At 52.4% G+C, this 19381-nt stretch overlaps 1 pseudogene; it reads left to right on the top strand.

Moving 5' to 3' along the window:
• LOC124022117 overlaps positions 1-19346 on the top strand; it is a 63081-nt pseudogene extending 43735 nt beyond the window's left edge.
• The last annotated feature ends 35 nt before the right edge of the window (positions 19347-19381 follow it).

Raw genomic sequence — 19381 nt, 5'->3', positions numbered from 1 at the left:
GAGAGAGAGTAGATGACGATGAGAGAGTAGATGACGATGAGAGAGTAGATGACGATGAGAGAGTAGATGACGATGAGAGAGAGTAGATGACGATGAGAGAGAGTAGATGACGATGAGAGAGAGTAGATGACGATGAGAGAGAGTAGATGACGATGAGAGAGAGTAGATGACGATGAGAGAGAGTAGATGACGATGAGAGAGAGTAGATGACGATGAGAGAGAGTAGATGACGACGAGAGAGAGTAGATGACGACGAGAGAGAGTAGATGACGACGAGAGAGAGTAGATGACGACGAGAGAGAGTAGATGACGACGAGAGAGAGTAGATGCAAATCAATTTATAACACTTTTGACATGTGTTTTTCTGGATTTTTAAATTCTGTCTCTCACTGTTCAAATAAACCTACCATTATAGACTGATCATTTCTTTGTCAGTGGGCAAACGTACAAAATCAGCAGGGGATCAAATACTTTGTTCCCTCACTGTACGTACGGTCACTGTGAGGAGGGGGGGGGGGCGTCGTCGATGCACTTATTGATGAAGCTGGTGACAGGTGGTATACTCTCAATGCCATTGGATGAATCCTGAAACATATTCCAGTCTGTGCTGCAAAACAGTCCTGTAGCGTAGCAACCGCGTCATCTGGCCACTTCCGTATTCAGCAAGTATCTGATACTCCCTGCTTTAGTTTTTGCTTGTAAGAATAATGATCAGATGTGCCAAATAGATGGTGAGGGGAGCTTTGTATGCGTCTCGGTGTGTGGAGTAAAGGTGGTCGTATAGTGTTTTGTGACATGCTGGTAGAAATGAGGTAACATGGATTTAAGTTTGCCTGCATTAAAGTCCCGCCCACTAGGATGAGTATTTTCTTGTTTGCTTAAGGCCTTATACAGCTCTGTGAATGTGGTCTTAGTGCCAGCATCAGTTTGTGGTGGTAAATGGACTGCTACTAAAAATATAGATAAACTCTCTTGGTAGATGGTGTGGTCTACAGTTTATCATGAAGTATTCTACCTCAGGCGAGCAATGCCTCAAGACCTCCTTAATATTAGACATTGCGCACCAGCTGTTATTGACAAATAGACACACCCCCACCCTCATCTTACCAGACGTAGCTGTTCTGTCCTGCCGATGCAAGGGAAACCCAGCCAACTGAATATTATCCGTGTCGTCGTTTAGCCACGACTCGGTGAAACATAAGATAATACAGTATGTAATGTCCCGTTGGTAGGATAGTCTCGTGCGGAGGTCATCCGGTTTATTGTCCAGTGATTGCACGTTGTCCAATAGAACGGATGTTTGAGGCGGGTTACCCACTCGCCAACGACTCTCACAAGGCACTCCGATCTCCGTCCCCTGTATTTCCGTATTATTTTCACGTGGATTTGGGCCTGGTCTCGGAGAAGCTCTATGTCCTTCACGTCAGACTCATTTAAATAAATAATCTTCGTCCAGTTCGTGGTCAGTAATTACTGTTCTGATATCCAGAAGCTATTTTTGGTCATAAGAGACAGAACCAGCAACATTTGTACAAAATAAGTTGCGACCAATGATAAAAATAACACAAAATATCACAGTTGGTTAGGAGCCCGTAAAATGGCGGCCTTCCCCTCCGGCGCCCTTATCAACTCTCTCTGGCTCTTTCATTCTCTCGGTCTATTCTTTCTCTCTCTTGCCTGTGCTCTCTCAATCTCTTTCCACTCTCTTTTTCTGTCATTCTCTCTCGCTCTCTTTGTCTCTGTCATTCTCTCTCTACTCTCTCCTCTCTTATTGATTCTCTCTCTTGGCGTGTGTGTATTTCTCTCTGTGTAGCTGCCTGCCAGTCTGGTGGATGTGAGTGTCTTGGTGTCTGCTCAGCTCCTGGTGGAGCAGGTTACCTACGAAAAGAACCAGCAGCTGCTGCAGCAGCTCCACACACACCTTCTGTTCAACTTCAGCATCTGGAACCTGGGAGACTTCCCCCTGCGCATCGGTGAGCACCTGGGACCATGGGTCTGTGTGTGGGGGGGGGGGTGGGGGGGGGTTCATGTGTTAGTAGATATCAGAGTATGATTGGTTGCAAATCCAGGAACAAGTTGAAGTTTGTTCCACCTGAGCAAGTCAGAGACCACCATAATGACACACCACATGCGTTTGATGGACCCTTTTTGTCTACTTCTAATGCCACCTTCACATGCGTCGAACTTCCTTCCTAACTGGTTGAACGTGGCACGTGTATAACTTCAACCAGTTAGCAAGTCGGAAATTTCAGAGTTTCCTAGTTCCGACTGGAACGTGAACGCGGCGTAATGCATCTTAAGGGGAACGTAATCCAAAAGTAACTGACAGAAATCAAATTAAGTTAGTTTGGGTAATCCAAAAGTTCTGTTACTGATTCCATTTTTGGGCAGGTAACTAATGGATTACATTTAGAATGTAACTTATCCATCCCTGTGTGTGTGACTCTTGTCAATCTTTCTCGTGGTGATGAAGGTCACATCCAGTACATGTCCACCGTCATCAAAGAAAACAGGAAGCAGTTCCGGAAGAAATACGGAGTTCAATTTCTACTGGACACCATTCGCCTTTACTACGGGTGGGACTCAATCTCCCAGAATGCTCAGCTTCTGGTTTTTACTCATGATTCATAATTGTCCTACTCTAGCTCCATCTGTTACATGAGATGTATGTATTGTAATAACTGTACAAGTTCTACAGTCAACTTGATTTCTCATAAAATAATATTTATGTTATAAACATATGTTTTTTTTTTTTTAAATAAATTATTCTAAATCTGTCAGTAAGAGTGTCAGCAGGGAGGAGATATTAGTGAAGACGACAATCAGACCATCCGATCGTCCCTCTGCGGCCTCCTGAAGTATTACATCAGCAAGGGTATGACCCAGGAGGAGATGCACAGCATTCTGGGATACATTGCCGCCATCGGAGACGAGGAACAGGTGAGGGATGGATGGAAGGGAGGAACGGACAGATGACGGGTCCATGACTTGTCAGAATCTTTGTCTCTGTTGCAATATTAACACTAATGAAGCCCTGCATCGTATCATGGATTAACATGGATAAAGCAGATGTCCTGTAGTAGAGGACTCCACTCCATATGAGTAACATTGAAGACGAGATGGTTGATAGACTGGCTATTACCCGATGTGGAAGACTGAGTGCAATTCAACCTCTCTCACTTATTGACCCTCTCTGAATAAGCCCAAGTTATCTTCAATATCCATGTACTGGAATATCACTGAGAAATCCTATGAGGACAATTGCTGTGGTGCCTATGAGGGAACAGCTGCCTGCTCTGTGCCTGGCACAGTGTTGAGGCTGTGTGTTTCCAGCCTGTGGACAGCCCTGGTCTCTGGCCTGCTGGTTACCTATCCTCTGGAACAGCCTTCAGCTGGCTGCTCTGTGCCTGGCACAGTGTTGAGGCTGTGTGTTTCCAGCCTGCGGCTACACTAAGGACAGCCCTGGTCTCTGGCCTGGCCTGCTGGTTCCCCCTACCTAGCTGGCCTCTGGAAGAAAGGACTGGTCTCTGGTCTGCTGGTTACCTAGGCCTCTGGAAGAAAGCTTCCCCCTAGCCTTCAGCTGGCTGCTCTGTGCCTGGCACAGTGTTGAGGCTGTATGTTTCCAGCCTGCGGCTACACGAAGGACAGCCCTGGTCTCTGGTCTGCTGGTTACCTAGGCCTCTGAAAGAAAGCTTCCCCCTAATAGCCTTCAGCTGGCTGCTCTGTGCCTGGCACAGTGTTGAGGCTGTGTGTTTCCAGCCTGCGGCTACCAGGACAGCCCTGGTCTCTCACCTAGGCCTCTGGAAGAAAGCTTCCCCCTAATAGCCTTCAGCTGGCTGCTCTGTGCCTGGCACAGTGTTGAGGCTGTGTGTTTCCAGCCTGCGGCTACACGAAGGACAGCCCTGGTCTCTGGTCTGCTGGTTACCTAGGCCTCTGGAAGGCTTCCCCCTAATAGCCTTCAGCTGGCTGCTCTGTGCCTGGCACAGTGTTGAGGCTGTGTGTTTCCAGCCTGCGGCTAACAGGACAGCCCTGGTCTCTGGTCTGCTGGTTACCTAGGCCTCTGGAAGAAAGCTTCCCCCCTAATAGCCTTCAGCTGGCTGCTCTGTGCCTGGCACAGTGTTGAGGCAGCTGCGGCTACACAGGACAGCCCTGGTCTCTGGTCTGCCCTAGGCCTCTGGAATAAGCTCCCTTTAAGCTGGCTGCTCTGTGCCTGGCACAGTGTAGGCTGTGTGTTTCCAGCCTGCGGCTACACTAAGGACAGCCCTGGTCTCTGGTCTGCTGGTTACCTAGGCCTCTGGAAGAAAGCTTCCCCCCTAATAGCCTTCAGCTGGCTGCTCTGCCTGGCACAGTGTTGAGCCCAGCCTGCGGCTACACTAAGGACAGCCCTGGTCTCTGGTCTGCTGGTTACCTAGGCCTCTGGAAGAAAGCTTCCCCCCCTAATAGCCTTCAGCTGGCTGCTCTGTTTAACTGACTGCGGCAGGCCTCTGTCTCTCAAGGCCCAGCTTCCCATCCACTCACTTCACACAGGATTTATACGCCTGGCATTCAATGAGGATCTGTTTCCTGTGTGTCCGTGTCCTTCCTCTCTCCCTCCTTTTCTCCAGCTCTTTTTCCTGTTTGTCTCATCCTCTCACACAGGTTTCTATACACGGCCTGTGACATCATGGCATGTGACATAAGCTCACTGCAATGTCAAGTGTTCATCCTCCACAGTTTGTCTTCTCTCCATCCGACCCATTATTAGGCTGTTCAGTCCCTGAAACCACACTCGTCATTTACTTGCTCTCTCCACTTAATTCAATCCGTGTGTGTGTGCGTCTTGGTGGAGTTGCTAACCGTGTGTGTGTGTGTGTGTGTGTGTGTGTGTGTGTGTGTGTGTGTGTGTGTGTGTGTGTGTGTGTGTGTGTGCGTGTGCGTGCGCCTTGGTGGAGTTGCTAACCGTGCGTGTGTGTGTGTCCCTCTAGCTCTGTGGAGTGATAGAGTTGCTGCTCAGTCTGCTCCAGACCAGTGCTGCCAGGGACCAGCTTTTCCTGCTTCTGTTTGAGCCGGGGGCGGCCGACTCCTGCTACGCCCTGCTGCTCAACACCAAACACTCAGACCGCCTCCGAGAGCTCGTCTTCAAGGTGAGGGACCTCCTCACACGTACCAACACACACGGGAAGGTTCAAGTGTGTTGTGGTTTTGACCACTTCCGAATTTGTGTTGGACATGGAGAACTTACTGGCCTAGAAATAATAATAATTTTACTTTGAAAATGTGGAGTAGGTTATGTTGTGCAGATGAGTCAGTACTTTCACTAGGTAGTATCCAAGACCCTTCTCTTTCAGACATTGAATGCTGCTCATGTAACATAATTGAATGGTCTTTGCCGTGTGTGAGAGTCCAGATGTTTGACCGCATGCTGCGCTGCGACCGTGTCTATGAGAAGAACAAGCAGAGGCTGAAGCTGAGGGAGGTGGGATACTCTGGTCTCTCCTGCTCTTCTCTGACCTCCACGTCACCCCTCCCCTCGTCAAGAGCCTGCTCAACCAGGTGCTCCACACAGGTGGGTGACGGTGTCCCTCCCACCCCTTCTCTCACCCTGTCAGTGTCCACCATACCATTATTCAAATATGTTTCTGGGGACTAGATCACTATGGTTGGAGACGGCTCCTTCAACAGCCAATCATCAACATTGCTTTTCAATTCAATAAAACATTATTATTATTTGTTTTACCTTTATTTAACCAGGCAAGTCAGTTAAGAACAAATTCTTATTTTCAATGACGGCCGAGGAACAGTGGGTTTAACTGCCTGTTCAGGGGCAGAACGACAGGTTTGTTACTAGTCCAACGCTCTAACCACTAGGCTACCCTGCCGCCCCAAATAGTTTTTGTGTCCGAAGGGTAATTCATTGGCAACTTAACAAATACATACAAAACAGCAAACAAATTCAATAAGTAAAAGGCAATACAAATATGTTTGGTGATTTTAAAAAATATATATATATATATATATATATTTTTACCCAAGCAATATCTACAGTAACGCAGGTGAAGTGGTTTCATTTCATTGGCCAATAAAAAAGAATGAGAACTGACTCCGCTTCACCCAGCTGTCCCTATAGACCTTTGTAGATGTGGTGTTCAGCCCTTGCATAGTTTTGATTGGCTGGCTCTACTCCCTTGACTCCATGGGAGTTTGATTTAGTGGCCAATCAATGAAGCGTTGAGGGCTAATTGATTGGCTGGGGTGAGGCTGAAGTTGGACCAGTGCAGACTGCAGAGAATGGCTTCCTCTCTATAAATAAATGACTGAATGAATGGCTGGAGAGAGTCAGGGCGGTTCTGCAGTGAGGTTTGTATGGGCGAAGGGCAGGAGAAGGAAATCGATGTTTCTCCAGTGTACTTCAGGTTATTGTTTTACCCATTCAGCTATATGGACAGATCAATCAGGGGTATGTTCAGCTGGGAGAAAACGTTTTCAAACAGTGAGGTACTTCCTGAACACGCTTTTCTGCCTTCCGTTGCGAAATGTTTTTATACGGTGGGCCCAACTGAACATGACCCAGTATTATGGTGTGGCCCAACAGGTAATATGAGATTCAGTCAATGTGTACTCGACTAAATTATATGGCTATGGCTTATCATGATGACCTTTGACCCCCCTTAGATCATGTGGTGAGCTACAAGGACCTTATGGCCCTGGTTCAGCTGACTCACCGGGCCGGGCCCAGCGTACGCCTGCTCGTGTGCAATAGGGTGAGGGAACAGAGCACACACACTAAGTTATTAAAACGACACACATACCCTGTTCTCAGGGTAGAAACAGACATATTCCTACATACGAGATGTTGATATCCATAATAATTAAATCACTACATCAACCATTAATGGAAATGCATGAAATTACTTTGAAATTAAGGGATATCTCCCCCCTCTCTCTATCCGTCCCCCTCTCTCTATCCGTCCCCCCGTCCCTCTATCCGTCCCCCCGTCCCCCTCTCCCGTCCCCCCTCTCTATCCTTCCTCCCCCTCTCTATCCTTCTCCCCTCTCTATCCTCCCCTCTCCTTCCCCCCTCTCTCTATCCTCCCCTCTCTCTATCCTCCTCCTCCCTCCCCTCTCTATCCTTCCTCCTCCCCCTCTCCCCCCCTCTCTATCCTATCCTTCCTCCCTCCCTCCCCCTCTATCCTTCCTCCCCCTCTCCCTCCCCCCTCTATCCTTCCTCCTCCCCCTCTCTATCCTTCCTCCTCCCTCCCCTCTCTATCCTTCCTCCCCCTCCCCCTCTCCCCTCTCTCTATCCTTCCTCCTCCCCTCTCTCCTCCCCTCACTTCCTCCTCCCTCCCTCTATCCTGTCCTTCCCTCCCTCCCCCTCCCTCTCTATCCTTCCTCCCCCCCTCTATCCTTCCTCCCCCACTTCTCTATCCTCCCTCTCTTCTCTCTCCTCACTATCATTCCTTCCCTCCCTGCATCCCTTGTTCTTTCTCCATCCCCAAAAAAGATTCAATCATTGATGACATAAATAAATAACATAAAAGTAAGCATAATACTCATTGAATAAATAATAAACAGGTCAGTAATGTTGAATGAACAATAATGAATACTTGGGTAGTAATACTACTGCTCTCTCTCCCTCCAGCTGTACCAGCTCCTCCAGTCCCAGCAGGACGCGGCGCGGGAGATCTCCAGACAGCTGTGCTGGCAGGAGACCCTGATGAGGCTGTTCCTGCGCTGCCCCTGTGAGGGCGGCCCGGGGCGGGGCGACGCTGCCAGCACCTGCAGCCTGGACCTCAACCTCAGCCGGGGCAGCGGCAGCCGTCTAGAACTGCCCCTGGAGAGGAGGGGCCGAGCAGGCAGCGCCGGGAGACTGGTGGATGAAGACCGCCTCAGCATGAGCTCCAGAAGATCAGTGGATAGTCTTGAAAACGGGGATGTGCTTTCGCTTCTGGACACGCCCGTTAGTCAGATTGGGGAGGGCCTGTTGCTCAAACCCTGGGCGTCTGGGGGAGGGAAAGCAGGGGGGTTGAGTTTGGACCTGTCCCACATGAGTGCCTACGAGGGCGGGGAGAGCGGCAACCAGACGCCGGGGAGCATGGTCAGCACGCCATCGCCGCTGGAGGCGTCAGCCAAGGCCTTCCCAGATGCCTCGTCGGCGTCCCTCACAGAGGACAGCTTCCTGTTCAGCGACAACGTGTCATTGGGGGAGTCGTTCAGCTGCGCTGAGGTGAGAGACCTGTCTATAGTGGTTTCCCTCTCCTCTTCATTGTAGCTAGCCACAGTGGCTGTATATCAATAGATAAAAGTGGTTTCCTCTAGGTGGTTTCCTGAAGGCCCTAGGAAGTCTGACTAGTCAGAGTGGCTGTATATCAATTGTATAAATTGTCTTCCTTTCCTTCAGCTGCTCAAATTTGATATTTGAAAGCTAATTCCTGGTAGGGATCCAGATTACCCTATTGGGGGCTTCTCTATTCACCCTATTGGGGGCTTCTCTATTCACCCTATTGGGGGCTTCTCTATTCACCCTATTGGGGGCTTCTCTATTCACCCTATTGGGGGCTTCTCTATTCACCCTATTGGGGGCTTGTGTATCTTCCCTATTGGGGGCTTCTCTATTCACCCTATTGTGGGGTTCTCTATCCACCCTATTGGGGGCTTCTCTATCCACCCTATTGGGGGCTTGTGTATCTTCCCTATTGGGGGCTTCTCTATCCACCCTATTGGGGGCTTGTGTATCTACCCTATTGGGGGTGTATCTTCTCTATCCACCCTATTGGGGGCTTCTCTATCCACCCTATTGGGGGCTTGTCTATCCACCCTATTGGGGGCTTCTCTATCCACCCTATTGGGGGCTTCTCTATCCACCCTATTGGGGGCTTCTCTATCCACCCTATTGGGGGCTTCTCTATCCACCCTATTGGGGGCTTCTCTATCCACCCTATTGGGGGCTTGTGTATCCACCCTATTGGGGGCTTCTGTATCCACCCTATTGGGGGCTTCTGTATCCACCCTATTGGGGGCTTCTCTATCCACCCTATTGGGGGCTTCTCTATCCACCCTATTGGGGGCTTCTCTATCCACCCTATTGGGGGCTTCTCTATCCACCCTATTGGGGGCTTCTGTATCCACCCTATTGGGGGCTTGTGTATCCACCCTATTGGGGGCCACCCTTGTGTATCCACCCTATTGGGGGCTTGTGTATCCACCCTATTGGGGGCTTCTCTATCCACCCTATTGGGGGCTTGTGTATCCACCCTATTGGGGGCTTGTGTATCCACCCTATTGGGGGCTTGTGTATCCACCCTATTGGGGGCTTGTGTATCCACCCTATTGGGGGCTTCTGGGGGCTATCCACCCTATTGGGGGCTTCTGTATCCACCCTATTGGGTGCTTCTGTATCCACCCTATTGGGGGCTTCTGTATCCACCCTATTGGGGGCTTCTGTATCCACCCTATTGGGAGCTTCTGTATCCACCCTATTGGTTTCCACTGTGGTGCCAGAGTGTTCCTATGTCCCTCAGGTCCTCTGATCCCCCACAGACTTATAAAGAAATATAAAGCTATAAAATGGCACTGCCTCACTAGGGAGCCACCTCTCCCTCTCATCTATAGATGGGGACAATCTCAATTTGCATTTCCTTAACTCCTCGCGTCCTCTCTCCTCGTCTCCTTCTCAAAACCCATTGGATGAGAAAGTCAGAAGTCCTTATGTTTTGGGTGGGTTTTCAGAATGGGGTGGGGAGAGAGGACACGAGGAGTCAAGGTAATGCAATTGAGATTCTCCCATGGGACTGACGTCAGTAGGGCCAGGCATGGGGGGGTCAAACCACACCATGGAGGCTGGGGTGGGAGGGACCACCCTCTGTGTTTGTCTATCTGGACCTGGATGTGACTCACTGACTCCCTCCTCTCTGTCTGCCCCTAGCGGACGGAGGAGGAGCTGTCTCGCATGCTGCTGGAGATCGTGCTGTGCGTAATGTGGCGAGGCGTGGAGGGCTCGGACGATGCCGCCTGGCTGGAGCGGGGGCAGGTGTTCTCTGCCCTCACCAAGCTGGGCACTACCAACGAGCTGCTGCTGCCTGTGGACCACATCAAGCTCAGGTGGACACACTGGCATTTCTTACATTTGATTTATTTCATTCTCAGTTGACAAGACTGAAAATATGCAGAATGCACAGTTCCATGTAGACAACAAACACGAGAAATTACATTCAATTAAAAAGGTTCAGTCTCACAAAGATATTAGTTTAAAAAGACCCATTTTGTTACAAAAAATTATTGAGGAGGAGTAGGAACCAGCCTGCAGGGTGACTTGACGACTGTAGTGAGGAGTAGGAACCAGCATGCAGGGTGACTTGACGACTGTAGTGAGGAGTAGGAACCAGCATGCAGGGTGACTTGACGACTGTAGTGAGGAGTAGGAACCAGCCTGCAGGGTGACGTGAGGAGTAGGAACCAGCACGCAGGGTGACGTGAGGAGTAGGAACCAGCATGCAGGGTGACTTGACGACCGTAGTGAGGAGTAGGAACCAGCCTGCAGGGTGACGTGAGGAGTAGGAACCAGCCTGCAGGGTGACGTGAGGAGTAGGAACCAGCCTGCAGGGTGACGTGAGGAGTAGGAACCAGCCTGCAGGGTGACGTGAGGAGTAGGAACCAGCCTGCAGGGTGACGTGAGGAGTAGGAACCAGCCTGCAGGGTGACGTGAGGAGTAGGAACCAGCCTGCAGGGTGACGTGACGACTGTAGTTGTCTGGTTCACATTTTGTTTGTCTCTCTCTCTTAATTTCCTCCACTCCTCTGTTATCCTTCTTTCCTCTCTTTCTATCCCCATCTCCCACCCCTCCGTCCCTCTCACCCAGTCTGATGGAGAGGATGCTGGAGTGGGCTGTGACTGACAACCGGGAGGCCACGGCGGCCATGTTGCCCCAGCACACCGAGAACGCTGTGCGGCTGCTCCACGTTGTGCAGGACTTCCTGCAGGCTGAGGGCCTGGTCAACCCCACCCTGTGGACAGAGAAGGTATTGTTATTAGGAGTAGTGACATCTTTGGCAGTATGTGTGAATGTCATACCATTGTGAAGTGATAGTTCAGACATTTGTTACATTGAAAGCAGTCTATGGCCAAAGAGTGACTGCAATCCACAATGAGGCCTTGTTAAATAATTATAAACCCAATTGAGTAACACAAGCCATGTTAGAGGTGATTTGATTCAATGATTGTTTTCTTCTAGGTCCTGGAGGAGACAGTGACTCTGATGGACAGTCTCATGGTGTGGTACTCGTCAGGGGCCCAGTGGCTGCAGCTGTCTCAGGTGGGCCTGAGGCTTCTGCTGGGCTTCATGGCCCAGGAAGACCCCAGGTGAGAAGCTGCCCAGTGTCACATACATATACACACTCTTTACATTTACATTTGAGTAATTTAGCAGATGCTCTTTTCCAGTGGAACTTACAGTTAGTGGGTTAAACTGTACACTTCATACCTCTACTTTCAGTCTACCGGTGGTACTCAAACCTTTTCAGCTTAGTCTCCCTTGAGGACGACCTGCCTCACACTAAGTCTCATAGAAGGCACTTTAACCCTCTATCACGCCCCCCCACTACCAGGTGTCACATCTTATTCAGAATGCTTGTCTTTATATGAATGTTTTATCACCTCCAGATAAGCCATGTATGTAAGTGATCTCCTCTCCTGCCAGGTTTGTGCCTTGGCTACAGCCAAGCTGAACGGCATCCTGCAGACCAAGAGCGTGGAGACTCAGGACGAGGCGTGTTACCTGCTGGGCAAGGTGGAGGGCATCCTGAGGCGCTCTGTAGGGGGGCAGACGGAGGAGACCTATATGTGCCTGGTGCCCCTGCTCCGCACGCTGCTCTCCAAGGTACACACTCACGCGCAGGCACACACACACACTCACGCGCAGGCACACACACACACTCACGCGCAGGCACACACACACACTCACGCGCAGACACACACACACTCACGCGCAGGCACACTCACGCGCAGGCACACTCACACACTCACGCGCAGGCACACTCACACACTCACGCGCAGGCACACTCACACACTCACGCGCAGGCACACTCACACACACTCACACTCACGCGCAGGCACACTCACACACTCACGCGCAGGCACACTCACACACTCACGCGCAGGCACACTCACACACTCACGCGCAGGCACACTCACACACTCACGCGCAGGCACACTCACACACTCACGCGCAGGCACACTCACACACTCACGCGCAGGCACACTCACACACTCACGCGCAGGCACACTCACACACTCACGCGCAGGCACACTCACACACTCACGCGCAGGCACACTCACACACTCACGCGCAGGCACACTCACACACTCACGCGCAGGCACACTCACACACTCACGCGCAGGCACACTCACACACTCACGCGCAGGCACACTCACACACTCACGCGCAGGCACACTCCACACTCACGCGCAGGCACACTCACACACTCACGCGCAGGCACACTCACACACTCACGCGCAGGCACACTCACACACTCACGCGCAGGCACACTCACACACTCACGCGCAGGCACACTCACACACTCACGCGCAGGCACACTCACACACTCACGCGCAGGCACACTCACACACTCACGCGCAGGCACACTCACACACTCACGCGCAGGCACACTCACACACTCACGCGCAGGCACACTCACACACTCACGCGCAGGCACACTCACACACTCACGCGCAGGCACACTCACACACTCACGCGCAGGCACACTCACACACTCACGCGCAGGCACACTCACACACTCACGCGCAGGCACACTCACACACTCACGCGCAGGCACACTCACACACTCACGCGCAGGCACACTCACACACTCACGCGCAGGCACACTCACACACTCACGCGCAGGCACACTCACACACTCACGCGCAGGCACACTCACACACTCACGCGCAGGCACACTCACACACTCACGCGCAGGCACACTCACACACTCACGCGCAGGCACACTCCACACACTCACGCGCAGGCACACTCACACACTCACGCGCAGGCACACTCACACACTCACGCGCAGGCACACTCACACACTCACGCGCAGGCACACTCACACACTCACGCGCAGGCACACTCACACACTCACGCGCAGGCACACTCACACACTCACGCGCAGGCACACTCACACACTCACGCGCAGGCACACTCACACACTCACGCGCAGGCACACTCCACACTCACGCGCAGGCACACTCACACACTCACGCGCAGGCACACTCACACACTCACGCGCAGGCACACTCACACACTCACGCGCAGGCACACTCACACACTCACGCGCAGGCACACTCACACACTCACGCGCAGGCACACTCACACACTCACGCGCAGGCACACTCACACACTCACGCGCAGGCACACGCACACACTCACGCGCAGGCACACTCACACACTCACGCGCAGGCACACTCACACACTCACGCGCAGGCACACTCACACACTCACGCGCAGGCACACTCACACACTCACGCGCAGGCACACTCACACACTCACGCGCAGGCACACTCACACACTCACGCGCAGGCACACTCACACACTCACGCGCACACTCACGCGCGCAGGCACACTCACACACTCACGCGCAGGCACACTCACACACTCACGCGCAGGCACACTCACGCGCAGGCACACTCACACACTCACGCGCAGGCACACTCACACCCATCACGCGCAGGCACACTCACACACTCACGCGCAGGCACACTCACACACTCACGCGCAGGCACACTCACACACTCACGCATCACGCGCAGGCACACTCACACACTCACGCGCAGGCACACTCACGCACTCACGCGCAGGCACACTCACACACTCACGCGCAGGCACACTCACACACTCACGCGCAGGCACACTCACACACTCACGCGCAGGCACACTCACACACTCACGCGCAGGCACACTCACGCACTCACGCGCAGGCACACTCACGCGCAGGCACACTCCACGCCCACGCGCAGGCACACTCACGCGCAGGCACACTCACGCGCAGGCACACTCACGCGCAGGCACACTCACGCGCAGGCACACTCACGCGCAGGCACACTCACGCGCAGGCACACTCACGCGCAGGCACACTCACGCGCAGGCACACTCACGCGCAGGCACACTCACGCGCAGGCACACTCACGCGCAGGCACACTCACGCGCAGGCACACTCACGCGCAGGCACACTCACGCGCAGGCACACTCACGCGCAGGCACACTCACGCGCAGGCACACTCACGCGCAGGCACACTCACGCGCAGGCACACTCACGCGCAGGCACACTCACGCGCAGGCACACTCACGCGCAGGCACACTCACGCGCAGGCACACTCACGCGCAGGCACACTCACGCGCAGGCACACTCACGCGCAGGCACACTCACGCGCAGGCACACCACGCGCAGGCACACTCACGCGCAGGCACACTCACGCGCAGGCACACTCACGCGCAGGCACACTCACGCGCAGGCACACTCACGCGCAGGCACACTCACGCGCAGGCACACTCCACGCGCAGGCACACTCACGCGCAGGCACACTCACGCGCAGGCACACTCACGCGCAGGCACACTCACGCGCAGGCACACTCACGCGCAGGCACACTCACGCGCAGGCACACTCACGCGCAGGCACACTCACGCGCAGGCACACTCACGCGCAGGCACACTCACGCGCAGGCACACTCACGCGCAGGCACACTCACGCGCAGGCACACTCACGCGCAGGCACACTCACGCGCAGGCACACTCACGCGCAGGCACACTCACGCGCAGGCACACTCACGCGCAGGCACACTCACGCGCAGGCACACTCACGCGCAGGCACACTCACGCGCAGGCACACTCACGCGCAGGCACACTCACGCGCAGGCACACTCACGCGCAGGCACACTCACGCGCAGGCACACTCACGCGCAGGCACACTCACGCGCAGGCACACTCACGCGCAGGCACACTCACGCGCAGGCACACTCACACACTCACGCGCAGGCACACTCACCCACTCACGCGCAGGCACACTCACGCGCAGGCACACTCACGCGCAGGCACACTCACAGGCATCCACGCGCAGGCACACTCACATCCACGCGCGCAGGCACACTCACCCATCCACGCGCAGGCACACTCACCCATCCACGCGCAGGCACACTCACCCATCCACGCGCAGGCACACTCACCCATCCACGCGCAGGCACACTCACCCACACGCACAGGCACACACACGAAATGCTTGATGAACAGTCACAATGAAGTAGAATCCGTATCAAAGAGACTTGCTGACTGTTTTCTTAAATAACGGCAAAACCTTGGCACATAGACAAAACATTTGTCACACCAAGGGTCGGTGTCTGGGACAGAGATTAAACATAGTCCTGGACTAAAGAGAGATTTCAGTGGATTCTCTTTTTGAATCTGCTTTGTAGTCCAGGATTACTAGCCACTAGTCTGTAGTATGTCAATACCTCACAACACTTTGCATTATTTTCTAATCTCTTGTAATATCTTGTTGTGTCTGCAGGTGAACAAGCTGCTGTACATGGAGCTGCACCTCCCCCAGCTGCCTGACACCAACGGCAGCCCCTCCTTCTTCGAGGACTTCCAGCTCTACTGCAACTCCCCCGAGTGGAGGGTCTACCTCGACAAATACGTGAGGAGCTGGTTCAATGCCTTACTAAATCATTGCTAAGTCATTCAACTCCTGAAGAGCAGCAGGAAACCTGTTGGGAAACTTGAAGATTAACCTTAAAGATGAGAAAATACATCAATCTCCGGTGCTGAGGGAGCGAGCCTGAGATGAACAAAAGAAGTAGTTGAATTGGTTCTCTCTCTGTCCTCAGATCATCCCCTACATGAAGCAGTATGAGATCGAGACGTTTAGCCAGGGTCACGAGACCATGGCTCTGTTCTGGAAGGAGTGCTATGAAAGCTTCATGGTCAACCTGCACAAGAGAGAGAGGGAGAGGGGAGAGAGCAAGCTACGCTTCCAGGTCATACACACCACATAGACACACACACACACACAGACACACACACACACACACACACACACACACACAGACACACACACACAAACACAAACACACACACAGACACACAGACGCACGCACGCACACACGCACGCACACAGACATGCACACAGACATGCACACAGACACACCACGCACACACACACCACACACAGACACACACAGACACACACAGACACACACAGACACACACAGACACAGACACACACAGACACAGACAGACACAGACAGACAGCAGACAGACAGACACAGACAGACACAGACAGACAGACACAGACAGACAGACACAGACAGACAGACACAGACAGACAGACACAGACAGACAGACACAGACAGACAGACACAGACAGACAGACACAGACAGACAGACACAGACAGACAGACACAGACAGACAGACACAGACAGACAGACACAGACAGACAGACACAGACAGACAGACAGACAGACAGACAGACAGACAGACAGACAGACAGACAGACAGACACAGACAGACAGACAGACACAGACACAGACAGACACAGACAGACAGACAGACACAGACAGACAGACAGACAGACACAGACAGACACAGACAGACAGACACAGACAGACAGACACAGACAGACAGACACAGACAGACAGACACAGACAGACAGACACAGACAGACAGACACAGACAGACAGACACAGACAGACAGACACAGACAGACAGACACAGACACAGACAGACAGACACAGACAGACACAGACAGACAGACACAGACAGACACAGACAGACAGACACAGACAGACAGACAGACAGACAGACAGACAGACAGACAGACAGACAGACAGACAGACAGACAGACAGACAGACAGACACAGACAGACAGATCCGAGTAAGGTCCACTTCCTATTGAGCTGTCCATAATACTGCTGTAACATGGAAATGAAATGTCAGGCCACAGTAACACATAGCATATTGCCTTGTGTGGTTCTCCACACCAGAACACACTGACTCCCCGTTCCTCATCCCGCCGTCCCTCAGGAGCAGTTTGTGGAGCCCTTCTCTCGGCGTGGCCGGCAGGAGAACCTGCGAATAACAGCATGCTGAAGCAGCTTTACAGCCAGCACAGCGCCTTCCTCAGGCAGTGGAGAGGAGCACGCCGCAGCCTGGTGTGTGAGAGAGGCCCCCAGACAGGTAACGCCACACACACACACGATATGTAGATATACAGTATTATACATGATTATAGGACTTCATTGGTAATTACTTCAACACCACGGCAAACACATGATCAGCCAAAGAACTGTTGTCCACTGTCCTCCAGTCAATCAATCAATGTAGTTTATCACAAAGTGCTTTACAGACACCCCTCCTAAAACCCCCCAAAGAGCCATCAATGCAGTTTATCACAAAGTGCTTTACAGACACCCCTCCTAAAACCCCCAAAGAGCCATCAATGCAGTGGCAGAAGCACAGTTGCTAGGAAAACTCCTAGAAGAGTTTCTGGGTGTCTCTCTTGCGTTCAGTTGTTCTTCAGTTCATGCAACTTGGTTGACGTTCTCCTGTCTGTTGTTTTCTCAGGCAGCAGATTGAGATGCACTGGCGAGTGTCCAGCGAGAATTATTCCGCATGAGACTCAAACTGGTGCCCAACTACAACTATGAGGACCACCGCAGGCCAGCGCTCTCAGGGACAACCTGGGTAAGAGAGGCAGCTTCACTGGTTCCCTTGACAAAGGCATCACTGAAGTCTGAATAAACATAATGTTAGCTGCAGACATGGACCCTTCTCCTCTTCCTGTTTCTCTTCATCTTCTTTGTCGTCTGCCTCTTGTTCCTGTTTCTCTTCCTCTTCATCTTTGTCGTCCGCCTATTGTTTCTCTTCCTCTTCATCTTCTTGTCCTCTGCCTCTTGTTCCTGTTTATCTTCATCTTCTTTGTCCTCTTGCTCCTTCCTTCTCCTCTGCCTCACCTTCCTCCTCCTCTTTGTTCTCTTGCTTCCGCCCTCTTCCACCTTCTCCTCCTTCCTCTCCCTTTGTCCTCTCAGGTGTCCAGCAGCAGAAGGTGACATCTGAGTCCTTACTGCTGGAGGCGGTCAAGCAGGTGAAGGTAAGCGACCTGGAGGATGACATTCTGGGAGCTGCCTGAAGACGACCCGCAGCGACAACAACACGTCCAGTACACTCTCAACGTTGTCTACTATTGTTGTGTGTTGTGTCTGTCGTGGACTGTTGGGTGGCTTTGACTACAAAATGTGAATGGACTTGGTCACCTATCTGTCTCTCGCCTCTCTCCTCGCTGTCTTGCGATCTCTCTTTCCAGGGGGGGATGGGAGGGAGGCAGGCCAGAAGGAGAAGCTGGTTCTGTGGGAGGACTGAAGAGCTGGGTCACCCAGGTGGATGTCAGCCCTGGGCGTCTGGAGCTCTGCACCAGCACATCTACTTCTATGACAGCAGCACAGAGAAGGAGGAGGGTGGAGGAGAGGAGAGAGGAAGATCGTAGGAAGGGTTCTCTGAAAGAGGGAGGGGAGGAAGAAGGGATGAAATAGTGGGGTTAGAGGGAAGAGATGCTGTTAGTAAGAAGGAGAGAGTAAGGAAGGCTGAAGGAGAGTGAGTGAGTGGAGCAGGAGTTGATAAACCAGAGGTTATGGATGGGTTATGACTAGACATGTACAATATATACATACTACACTGTTAAAGACTCATTGTGTTGTCTTAGACAGATGTCTAGTCTGTAACAGCTACACATGTACAATGAATACATGCCACACTGTTAAAGATGACTAGTTGTCTTAAACATAGAGGTGCAACTTCTCCCACATGCAATACACACATCATATAATGTAATAACAAGCGTAGGGTTGCAGGATTCGGGCCTGGGGTTTTGCCATGGTCAAGTCCCTAGTTAGGTCAAACTCCTGGCCTTATGTATTATACATAACCAACCCCTGTCCTTCCAGGTGTGGGTCAGGACTTTAAGTGGCCTCTATCTCAGATCCGGGAGATCCACCTGCGAAGGTACAACCTCCGCCGCTCGGCCCTGGAGATCTTCCTCATAGACCAGACCAACTACTTCCTCAACTTTAAGAAAGAGGTCAGTTCTGGGATCTGCTTTTTCCCTATTCTACATGACAGGCCATCATATATGTTCTACATAATATATTTTGATCTGAGCATTCTGAAAGATTTCACACTTTTGAACAGACCCCCTCATGTTGGAATGGTCTGTGTGGTTTGATTGACAGGTGCGGAACAAGGTGTACAGTAGGATGCTGCTGCTGCGCTCCCTCAGCCTGTACGGCACACGCTCACCACAGGAGCTGCTCAAGGCCTCCGGACTCACACAGGTCAGGGGTCAAACGTTGACATGGGAGATCAAGGT

The sequence above is a fragment of the Oncorhynchus gorbuscha genome, unplaced genomic scaffold (genome assembly GCF_021184085.1).
Source record: "Oncorhynchus gorbuscha isolate QuinsamMale2020 ecotype Even-year unplaced genomic scaffold, OgorEven_v1.0 Un_scaffold_1302, whole genome shotgun sequence".
Lineage (NCBI taxonomy): Eukaryota > Metazoa > Chordata > Actinopteri > Salmoniformes > Salmonidae > Oncorhynchus > Oncorhynchus gorbuscha.
Note: the sequence above shows the minus strand (reverse complement) of the source record. Positions and strands in the feature narration are given on the sequence as shown.